This window comes from Camellia sinensis, chromosome 1 (assembly GCF_055761805.1).
Source record: "Camellia sinensis isolate YWXY chromosome 1, ASM5576180v1, whole genome shotgun sequence".
Lineage (NCBI taxonomy): Eukaryota > Viridiplantae > Streptophyta > Magnoliopsida > Ericales > Theaceae > Camellia > Camellia sinensis.
In genome coordinates, this window is record NC_138961.1 from 241,965,870 (window position 1) to 241,976,884 (window position 11,015).

An 11,015-nucleotide genomic window follows, 5' to 3' on the forward strand; every position below is an offset into this window, starting at 1 on the left:
GCGTTAGTAGCGAACTCTACAAAAAAATCCCGTGCTAACAGCTTGACTTCGTCAAAATCTATTGCAAGTCCAACAGTTACACCTTCTCCATTATCTATTGGAAGAGATATCTGTGTTCATCAACATGTTCCTCCTCTTCAACCTCTTCCTCCCCTTCATCCTCTTCCTCCATCTTTGGCCATGGGTGGTAATTCTATTCCTCCGCCACTGACGTATCCCATATATCATGTAAGTGTTAGTTTAATATTGTATTTTTTGTGTGTATTTTTTGTGAAGCCTAATATATGACATTGTTGTAGGCTAACAATTTGCGCGAGATGTATGTAGTGCCAAATTATTTTCCAAATTCAATGCCTCAACGGTATTCTGCTCAACTAACATTACAGTCACTACTTCAAGGTTCATGTGGATATGACATTGCGTTTTGATATTCTCAAGAATCAAATAGTCTAATGTGTAGTTAGGTTCGTCCTTGCTGTCTTTTTAATTTATAGTTGCTAAAATTTTTGGCTTTTTAGTTGCTGAAAATTCAGTGATAGCATGTATTTACTTGCTCAAAATTCTGTCTTTTTCCCTTTTAGGCTATGGACAAGCAGAAACAAAAGCAAACTGATGTTAAAATTGGGCTGGAAAGTGAAGTCATAACAGCTGAAATTGTGAAGCAAACTGCTGCTGGAAAGTGATGTTGCTGGTATGAAGCAAACTACTGGAAAGCAAACTGTGGAGCAATGTGTGTTCAAATGTTAATGGCTTGTATGTGTGTTCAAAGCAAACTGTGAAGCAATGTGTGAAACAAACTTCTTGTATATGTTCAAATGGACCAATGTGTTAATTTAGATAGACGAATGTGTTAATTTAGATGGACCAATGTGAGCAAACTTCAGTTGATGTTAATTTAAACTTGATGTTAATTTACACAGCTGTAGACACCCCATTTTTGACCGTCCTCAAGACTTGGACGTCATCGCTTGAACACTCGATGATTATCCATGCTCGTGTTCGTTTTGAGTTCCCGGAGGTCTCGGCCGCGCTCCTTGCCTCAAGATCTCTCAACTTGTCTATTTTGTGCTTGGTTGTGTACCAAACACTTGTGTTTTTGCTTCTAAGGGAAGAGGGTGGCTTGTTTGCCATACCCTCAACCCACCGGCCAAGGCTTGAGGCCATCGGCCCTATTTTCTTTCCATCGGCCAAAGGCATTGGCCGATCGGCACTTTATTTGGTCGGTCGGCCCTTATGTTGGTCGATCGGCCATTTTTGGTGCCCGAACCCTGTTCATCTGCTTTATGCAGATATTTTATGCCAGCTGGCATAGTTGGCATCCACAATTAACCCCCTCCATACACGTGTATGGAGGGATTTGCCCTTTGCTTAGCTTCTCCAAGAAGCTTTGCAAATTGGATTTCTATAAGAGGGGAGGCCCTCCTCCCTTCTCAAGGGTTCTGAAATTAGGATTAGAAAAAGTTGTATCTCTCTATCTCTATATCTCCCTATCTTTACATTTTTGTGTGTGTTTTTGTGACCTAAAGTGTGATTTTGCCTTACTATTGCACACAAACACCTAGCACTACACCATCCTTGGTTGCTGAGGCATTAGGGAGCTGGTGTTAGGGTTCTTGGACTGATTTTGATAAGAAAAAGGTATTGGTGTTGTGTTCTTGGAAGTGTTCTTCAAGGGTGAGCATTCTTGCTTTAGATACCCCATTTTTGCTTAAGCTTTTAGCCCTTCTTTCTTATTGTTTTAAGCTTAGCTATTAATTGATAAAATTTCTATTTTTACTTACTTTAGAACTTTGTTTAAGGTCATTTTGAGGTTTGGGGTTGTTTACCCCCTTTAAGGCCTTGTTAGGCCTTTTTTAGGCCATCTCTTTTGGCCCTTGCTTTAAGCTTTGCATGGCCTCTCTACCACTGAAATCTAGAGGATTTTCAGTGGTGGAGAGGTGGTTTTGAGGTCTTAAATAGGAGAGGGTCATCCCGTCTCCTTATTGTCTTGAATGTTAGCATAGGTGGATTATGTTAGTGGCATGTGTGCTTAGCTTCTTTTAGCTTCATTTCAGCAAGTATTTGGTGTTGTTTTACCATTATTTACCTCTGTTTAAAGTTGGTTTAGTGGTCTCTTGCATGCACCATATACTTGCCTCGCAATCCCCTCATTACCTTAACATGTATCTAGCATTTAGACTACCATGCTTGCATGTTTTGGCTTAACTCCATGAATCTTTTAGCCTTGTTTTACCATGCTAAAGCTCTATTTTTCATTGTTTTGGTCATGCTTGCATTATTTTGTATAGCTACCATGAAATCTAGCTTGTTAGCCTTAGGTGTTTGAGTCACTAGCATGCTCTATTCGGATCATTTCGGTGGTTTGGCATCACTTGTAATGTTATCTCAGTCCATGTTTCATGCTCAAACACTTGCACTTATGACTCATTTAATGTCTTAAAGAGTTAGTGTCTTATGCCTCATGAATGTGTCATCGTGTATGTCACCATGCTTAGGCATTTGGGACGTCATCTAAGTTTTCTTCGGGCTCACTTTGGCATGCCATATCTCTGTTTTCATTGACTTAAAACATGCCATGTTTGGTTGTCTTAGGTGTAGTGTAACACCTCTTTGGTAGCCTTGCATGTCTCATGTTTTTGCCCCTTTGTTTTAGCTTGTTTTGGCTTTGATCATTGCATGTTTTAGGCTTACTTTGCCATGCTTTAGGACTGTTTTGGGTTATGCTTGCCATATGCTCTTTGTTTTGTGTAGCTTTGGTTCGAGTCCCTTCACTGGTCTTAGGCTTTAAGCCTTGTGCATGTTATGATTGTGATTTGTTTATGTGATTTGGCATCACTCCTAGCATCATTTCAGAGCATGTAATATTGTCACATTTGCATGCTTTTCATTCCTTTTAAGTATTCTTAAAAGTTGCCCTTCGATGCTTAAGTGTTAGGCCAATTACCATGCATGTTTGTATGTGATTTTGTCCCTTATTCCTTAGCATATTTGGCTACTGATTTGGACCTATTTGAGAGCTGTCCATTTCAGTTTAAGACCATTATCGCATGTTGTTGCATGCTTGCCTTGCATGTTGTTGCATACTTGGCCTATTGCATGTTGTCACATGCTTAAGTTATATCGCATTTGGCATGCCCCTTTTGTTAAGTTGCTTTGCATGTTTGCATGTATTGTCCCTTGCATGTTGTTGCATACTCGCCCCACATGTTGTTACATGCTTGCCTATCCTTGAATGTTGTCACATGCCTTGCATGGTTGCATGCTTGTTTAGGTTGCATTGCATTTGGCATGCTTATTACCATTAGACTTGTATGGCATTGTCCTTGACATGCTTCATGTTGCATTAGTTTTGCTTGCATGATTGCATCCCTTGCCTCTTAATCAACCATGATAGAGGTTGGGGGCCCTTATATGTTTATGTGCATTTCATTTGATATAAATTGCACACTTGGCTTCTTTGGCCATCATGCATTGAAATGGGTGATTGATGGCCCGAGGGTCGAGGACTATACTCCCTTGAGCCTATGACATGATAGGGAGGGTGGTCGTGCATACATTGTCTTATAAATGCATTGACATGCTCTGTTTGTCCTCTGCTGCAGCAACACAGCATTCTGCAGAAAGATATGGCTGATCGGCCATCTTAAGTGCTGGTCGGCTAAACATTGTTGGCCGAGAGCCTTACATTTGGTCGATGACCAATTTCCCATGGCCGATGGCTCTATCTCTTAGCCGATGGACTTTCAGAAAGTCCCCAAGCTGGTTCAGAAGTGTCACAGAAGTTGGCACAGTTTTCAGAGGTACAGAGCAGTGTAAACAGAGGCAACATGTGACATTGCGATGGATTTCCGAGCGAAACCGTCCGAGCACGCATGCATCCCTCTTCCCGAGGCTGTTTTTACTGTTTTCATAGCTTAATTGATTAGCTTAATTAGTTAAGTGTTGTGTAATAATTAATTAGCTAGGATAGTTGATTAATCATTTGGTTTGTATTATTTATTCGGACCCTCCGTTGAGAGGGCGAATTTTGTAATAAGTGTGCGTGAGTGTGTGAATGTCTTCCAACCCCACATCTTTCTCCCTTTTATTGACCAACTCACGATGGTTAGTTTTAGGGCATGTTTCAATTAGCATCCTCATGCTCGCATGTTTGCATCCATTCATCTGTCTTGCATGCACCGGGCTCGGCGCATCATACTAACTATATTGTATTTCAATTCCTGTTTGAATACATGTATCAAATTGCATTTCACATGACATTTTAGAATCGCCGAGCCTATCTTAGTTGCATTTTGTATGTGTTGCATTAGGCATTCTTGACATAGCTAGGATCATGCATTGATTTCTAACATAGCTTTTGTTTTGGCTCGGAGTACTCGGTGAGTGTTTATGCTTTAGCATCCTTGGATGTATGTGAGTGACTGCCATGATAGTATGCTTGCCATGAGGCTAACTGCTTATGTGATATAACTGTCTGAATGCATGTAGGTGAAGGTTAGATTACTTGAATTGGAACAATTCAGTGAAATGCGAGTTTTAAGCCCACTTGATTGTGGCAAAATCATGTTTTCTTAAGCCCACTTGAGGGTGGCAAATCCACGTCTTAGCCTACTTGCGAGTAGCACCTTCAAACCATTTTCAAACAAACATGAGATGTTTTGTTCCAACTTAGGCGATCTAGTCTATACTTGTGTGTTGTGCGCATCACATAGTAATTCTAGGCTAATAACCGGAATAAGAACACATGTATTTTCAAAAACAAGATATCATGTTTAGTAGTGGCCGATCTTTGATCGGGCGAACCGGAGTGCTCATAGATGACCTTTCCCAGTCGTACCTAAGTTCCCAAGCCGAGGCAACTTTGGTGATGACGGACACGTGGCCTTAGGCAACGAGTCAGGGCTTCTTAAATTCCCCCAAAATAAAATATTTAGGTGGCGACTTTGTATCTGGCAAAGCAGTCCATGTTTGACACTTCTTTCTTAAAAATCAGTTTTCCAAAACGATTTGCCGAATTTGGACTCTTTGGTGATTTATCGGTCTCGCATTACATTTTGCGGGATTAGATTCAGAACTGTGACATTTGAGTCCGAACTGTAGTAAGCCCAAATAAATAAAACGGGATTTTTCCCGCGACGTTCGGGGACATCTACAACAGCTTTTTCATTTGTTAGAAAAATTATCCCATCTATTGTGCTGCTATCCATTTTTTTGATTCTGCTGGAACTGTATTTAACTTGTATTGGTGTCCATGTTTGTAATGCTAAAACTGTGTTGTAACTGTGTTAGTGTCCATGTTTGTATTGTTGTCCATGTTTGTATTGGTTCTGGTATGCTGGTTCTGGTTCTGTTGTTCTGCTGATCACTCATCTATTCTGCTGGTGGCATGCTGGTTCTACTGTCAGCTTGTTCTGCTATCATTTGGTTCTGCTAATGGTATGCTACTGTTATATGTTCTACTGGTGGTATGCTGGTTCTGCTGTCATTTGGTTTCAGTATGCTGGATCTGCTACTAGAACCATAACATGTTGGTTCTGGTATGCTGGATCTGGTATGCTAATGATAGAACCATACATGTTGGTGCCAATGTTGGTTATGGTTCTGGTATGCTAATGATAGAACCATACATGTTGGTGCCAATGTTGGATCTGCTGCCATACTCATAGAACCATAACATGTTGGTTCTGGTATACTGCTGCTATTAAACCAAAATGTGCCATACTGATAAAATCGTTCTGCTAGACCTTCATGCTGCTGCCATACTCAGAACCATAACATGCTAACAAATAATAGATAAACTTGCTAACAGATAAACTTGCTAATAGTTTATCATGCTGCTAATGATGATAAACTGAAGTCATAAACTTAACTTAAGTAAGTAATAATGATGCTAATGATGATAAACTTAAGTAAGTCATGTTTTCCAAAAGTCATTCCATCATTCATTCCATAACAGATAACAAGTTGAGGCTACAAGTTGAGGGAAATCAACCAATGTTAATTCATTCCATAGTTCATTCCATAATAGATAACAGATAACAAGTTGAGGGTACAAACTTCCATTAAAATTCAACATTAATATCCATTCCATGAACATAAGTTACATCATGAAGTACACAAAACCCAAAATGGTACAAACTTCCATTCAGCTTCCCAAAATACAATAAAGTACAAAATGATAGAAAATACAATGAAATACACCATCGCTTTGATATTATTTTCCATACTTTGAAGCCTTCAACCGTAGTCATTTTCCATGTAATCAAGCCTCGTCCTTACATCGTTAAAGTCTTCTACTGTTATAGCATCACAAGTTGTATTGTTGGAACGGATTCTGGACGTAATGTCTTCATCATCTTTATCCACGAACTTGAAGTAATTGCAATGGGGAGTGTGAGTGTTACTCTGCAATGCATGACAATCAATTAGTTGAATAAGACAAATATTAATGTGACTACTAAAGGAATAAATTTTCCAATACATACTTACATATTTTGATGGGCAAATAAAGAACAAACGCCCTTGATTTCCATTCTCATTGGTTCTTACAATATCTATGGCATCGGTTCTTCCACAATTGCACAGCCTCGGTTGTAATCTTATGTTGCTATTGTTAGAAGAATAAGCCATTTTTTAAATCTGCATACATGAGAAATTTTTTAAATGGCAGTTCTATAGAGAAGAAGGATAGAGTGTGAAGGCTATTTGAATTTGAGCCAAACTGAAAACATCTTCACTGAAAATGGAACAATGTGGAACAACTAGTGTAACATCTTCAATTTGAGAGTGATTGGATTTGCTAGATTAATGTCAGCATTGAAAACATCTTCAATTTGAGCTAAACTGAAAACATTCTCATTGGGTAAAATGTCAAGACTTGCTAGATTAATTGGAACAATGTGGAACAACTACAATGTGGAACAATGTCAGGACTTGCTAGGTTGTCCGGACCTGCTTCTATTTGAGAGTGACTGGATTTTTTCTTTTTCTTATTGTTGTAGAATTGTAACATCTGTCAAGGATTGACTTAACTCATTGTTTCTTAACTCACTTTCATTAAAGCCAATGCAACACCTAGTTCATAACTCACTTTCATTTGATTTGTAACTTACTAGGATTTTATCATTTATTCTACCCAAAGTAGATAATTAGTTTTTCAAACACAGAACATAGCATTAATGGATATAATTTCAAACACAGAACAAACTAGTGTCATGGATAATTAGTTCAACTATAATTTTGACAGAAATTTATTTTTGGTGGTAGTTATTCAATGTTCAATTTGCACAAAGTTTGTTGTTTCTGGTCCTGTTTATATTTCAGTATTGGTTTCTATGCTTGAATTATGTACTAGATTAGTATAGATGTTAGTAGTGCTAAAATAGCCTATCACAACATAAAACACTCACTCCAGCCTCTTATATATGGAGCAGCTCGTAACAAATCTGTATAAAGTACAATTTATATAGGCTAAAATAGCATAGAAAAGACTACACCAGTGGAGATGCTTCTAGTATGCAAACAAAAAGAACTTAAGTTGTTTTTGGCTTCAAGGAAAATGGATCTTAGAAATAGTACTAGAGAGCAATTATATAATTTCAAACACAGAACAAACTAGTGTCATGGATAATTAGTTCAACTATCATTTCAAACACAGAACAAACTAATTTCAAACACAAAACTTAAGTTCAACTATAATTAGTTTTTCAACAATAATTGGAAAACATAAGTTCAAACTAGTGTCATGGATATAATTTCACAGGAACTCTACAACAATTCTTTACAAAATCAAATAGAAAGTTAATCAATTTGTCAAACTAATTCATCCAAAACCCACAAAATCACGCCCACTCTGAAAGTCCTAATTTTTCACTGTTCAAATCCCAAATCAAACCCTTAATTTTGAAATTTCAAATATATTTTCTCAATCTCAATCACACAACCCTAACTTTTTAATTTCAGAGTTTCGAATACAAACCTAGTTCCTCTATGGCCTCAGAACCCATGTTCTCATCAAAAAATTTCTACACTCAGCCGATGGTGGTCGCCGTGGAGTTATGGTTCACAAAGCAGAGAATATTAGGGCTAGAGTGGGTCGCCGTCTGGGTCGCCGGTGAAGGTGGATTCGGTGGAGGAGGACGGGTGAGTGCGAGGCTGAGTGAAAATGAGAGTGATTGTGCTTGAATGTATAACTATAGCAACGGGTGAGAATAAAGTGAAAATTCAATTTCTTTATTTTATTTTATTTTTTTATGGCCGTTGAGCCGTTGCATGGAGGAGATGAATGAGGAATTGCAAGGAGGGGAATTGTTGTGAATACCATCACCCTCCCACCCTCGTTCCCCAAGAGTAGTCCATCGACACAATTCAGAAGCGCAGAGAGCGTCACTTTCTCGAATTTGACATTTTCCTTGTCCTTGTCATCGCTCTGTTTCTTCTCCCTCAGACCCCGAAATGTCGCTCAAGCAATCAATGTCTTCAATCACAAGAATAGAATTGCAGGGGGTTCTGTTCCACAGCTTCTTCAGGTTAGCGTTGCTTGTAACCGCAGTAAATTCAAGGTCGTAAACATCGTAATTCAATTCATTCGCCATCGTTGCAATCATCGTGGACTTCTCGATTCCGGGAGGTCCGTGCAAAAGGTACCCGCTTTTCCAGGGCTTTCCAATTCTCCGATAGTAGTCTCTCGATTTAGAAAACAATCTCAGGTCATCGATAATGTCCTTCTTCTTGCTCTCCTCCATGGCAATCGTATCGAACGAGGCCGGATGATCGAATTCCATGATATAGTTCCAGTAAGTTCCATGCTCACTAGAACTATTGGAATACAGTTTCCTCTGCCGATTTCTAGCCACCGCAGCTTTCCCCTTTTCCATAACATGCCTCAAGTACTTCCCGACGACGATTTCACGGTTCATTTTCCGAAAAGTAAGCGTATAGTGCTTGTTCTTCTTCGAGCCGCTGCGGAAGGAATCTTTTTTTCGCTCTCGACGATGAGATTCCAAGAAACCTTGATGCCTTCGAAGTCGTCAGAGACCTCTTGACACTGTCGTCGACACAGAGAACAGGAGTTTGAATGTCACGAACAACGTTGGCCTAGAGGCGAGGGGCTTGAGAGGCGCAGTGGTCGCTGAGGTAGGTCTCGATGGCGGAGAAAGCTTCGTGGTTTTTGGGTCCGCCGGTGAAGGTATCTTCATGGAATTTGATTTTGACAAAAGGGTTCACGGAATTAACCAGTTTGTGAATCCATTTCTCAACATAGCCTCTGAATTGGGTTGTAAGAAATTGTTGAAACATGGTCATAACCACCGTAGAGGCGGCGATGGCCATGGCAAAGCCTATTTGGCTTATTCCAGTTCCTGCTTGATGTTGTTGAGCCCATTGATGCCCCCATGAATGCCATAGTGTTCACCATCTTCCAATTTCTGACTATGAGAGAGAACTGAGAAGCTGTAGGCTTTTGTTTGCTTCACTAGTAGTTCACTTGGCCCGGCTTGGCTTAGCTCTCTATGAGTTGCTCCTTTTATAAGAAATTATACTGCGCTTTATGACATAATTCAAAGGGTAAGGTGGGATAAATTACTCAATACCTCAATTATACCACAACATCATGTTCCTATTGATGTGATTTGTCGAACTAATAAAATTTTAAAAGATGTAGGCATTGTTTGGTTTGGTTTTAAGAAATAAATTTTGGAGAAAATTTTTTAAAATTTTGTTTGGTTTAGTGATTTTGAAAAAAAAAATTAATTATTTTTTCTCTCATACAGATCAATCAATCACTTTTTCTCTCTATTCTTTCCTTTTTAATCATTTTTTCTCTCGCAAACATCTACTCAATTATAACAAAATATCCAATCATCTCAAACTCCCATACTCTAAAACTATTTCTAAAATATATAACTAAACAAATAAAAAAAGAATTTAAACTCTTTCCTTAAGATTTTTTTTAAAAATTTATCTCTCAAAATTAAACCAAACCAAATAAAGCTATAATAGTTATTTATTTATTTTTTAAATTATTTATAAAATTACTCAATATATTGTAGCTTTTTCTTTTTTGTTAATTATATATATATATATATATATATTATTTTAAGCACCCACTACATGGCCACGCAAAAATTGCACAAGTTCGGTAAAAACATTTTGGGCAAATTACTAATATCCTTTCGTGGTTTGATTAAAATATAATTTTGTTCTAAAATATGAGAAATTATATCCCGTCTCTTAAGATTTATATTTGCATAATAAATTATTTCTTGAGATTTATATTTACATAATAAATTATCCCCTGAGATTTATATTTACATAACAAATTGTATTCTCATTTATTATGCAAATATAAATCTGAGGGGACAATTTGTAATTTCTTATATCTTAGGGAGAATCCGTATTTTAGTCAAATCTCGAAGGGTGTTGATAATTTGTCCAATTTTTTTTTTTACTTATTTACTTTTGTAAGAAAATAATAATTAATTTTTTTTTTCTTTTTTGATATGTTTAACGTATTTTATAAAAGTTTTATTTTTCGATGTATCAAAAAAAAAGTTTTATTTTATTTTATTTTAACGGTAGGTCTTTTTTTCTTTTTTTTTCTTTCAGCATAAACTTTCTCCGAACTTAAAGCCCTTGTTTAGGAAGTTGGCTATTTGACTTTTTTGTTATTTTAACTTGGCTAAAACAGTTAATTTAGAAAGGTGGTTGATTTTTCTTTTTTTTTTTTTTTTGTAGTTGATTTGATAGTTGTGAGAGAAAAATTGAAATAATTATGAGTTAGATGCAATATTTTATCTTATTAATTATTTTAGCTTATTTTGTTTTTTAGTGAGCTATTTTAGCCTAACCCACTTCCTAAACAAGGCCAAAATCTTTTTATTTATTGAAATAGGGAAAGATTATGGTGCATATCTCCTAAAGGGTGCATGTAGTATGCACCTTATAACTAAAGAGAAAAATGATATAATTTCATACTTTTGAGTTAAAACTAGAGAAAAAAAAAATAGTTATAACCA

General features: G+C 37.3%; 1 long non-coding RNA gene and 1 pseudogene across 1 annotated transcript; one reads left to right on the forward strand and one right to left on the reverse strand.

Moving 5' to 3' along the window:
- The first annotated feature begins 341 nt into the window (after positions 1-341).
- LOC145804739 (uncharacterized) lies at positions 342-894 on the forward strand. The gene is made up of 2 exons (XR_014347109.1): positions 342-464; positions 582-894. It is a non-coding gene; the product is annotated as an uncharacterized LOC145804739 (long non-coding RNA).
- Positions 895-8,420: 7,526 nt separating this feature from the next.
- LOC145822966 (AAA-ATPase At3g28600 pseudogene) lies at positions 8,421-8,918 on the reverse strand (annotated as a pseudogene).
- Positions 8,919-11,015: the final 2,097 nt, after the last annotated feature.